The sequence below is a fragment of the Propithecus coquereli genome, unplaced genomic scaffold (assembly GCF_000956105.1).
Source record: "Propithecus coquereli isolate 6110/MARCELLA unplaced genomic scaffold, Pcoq_1.0 Scaffold487, whole genome shotgun sequence".
In the NCBI taxonomy this organism is placed as follows: Eukaryota; Metazoa; Chordata; class Mammalia; order Primates; family Indriidae; genus Propithecus; species Propithecus coquereli.
The window spans coordinates 733,040-733,950 of NW_012150696.1; positions in this window are offsets into that span (position 1 = coordinate 733,040).

Below are 911 nucleotides of genomic sequence, written 5' to 3' on the forward strand. Positions count from 1 at the left end.
TTAGATGACAGAAATAAACAAGCATTTTTTATTTATTTCATTTTTAGTAGATTTGAGACAACCTTACATTAGAAACTTGGCAAAGAATTAATAAGCACAAACAAGTATACTATGTCATCAGTGCTTAAAAGCTGACAGTGCCTACGAAGGAAGAGGTATGAACAGTAAGCCTGCCTCTCAGTTCTAGAATCGTTCCTCTTCTTGACTCTTCTAACCAGGAGGAGAGAGCATACACATTTCTAGTCATTGATGAAGCAGTGGTAATGGGTTTGAACATATTTCCTTTCTCAGTAATAACAATTAGCATTTTAAATAAGCTACTGGATAGTAGCATTATGCTAAGTAATTTACATATATTACCCTCATTAATCCTTATGCCAACTCTGCAAAAAAGCTATTATTTTCCTCATTTTATAATGAGGAAACTGAGGCAGCCTTTCTTGTTTCTGCTTCTCCTGAAATATCAAACCAGAGGCAGGTAACTATAATAATCTAATTTCAGGAATTAGTCAGCAAGGGGAATATTCCCAGTAGAGGGAAAGTTTAGGGGCAGTTGTTCTTTTTGATGTCCCTAAAAACACAAAAGTCACACTACGTATAATGTCAGCTCCACTGGTACGCTGGTTCTTTTAGGAAAAATAAATCTTAAACTGGCAAGGCAATACCAGAAACTGTCCTCACCCACCTACCTCCACATTTCCAGAATACAAATTGTTCACTGAATAATAGCTTAAAGTAGAATTACTGTTTCTTTAATCTTTCTGTTATGAACCCCTTTGGTAGCCTGAGGAGGTTCAGGATCTCTTCTGAGAGATGTGTTTAAAATGCATATGGTGAAATATATAGGCATTCAAAGGAAGCTAGTTATATTGAAATATAATCATCAAAATAGTTTTTAAAATGTGCCTACA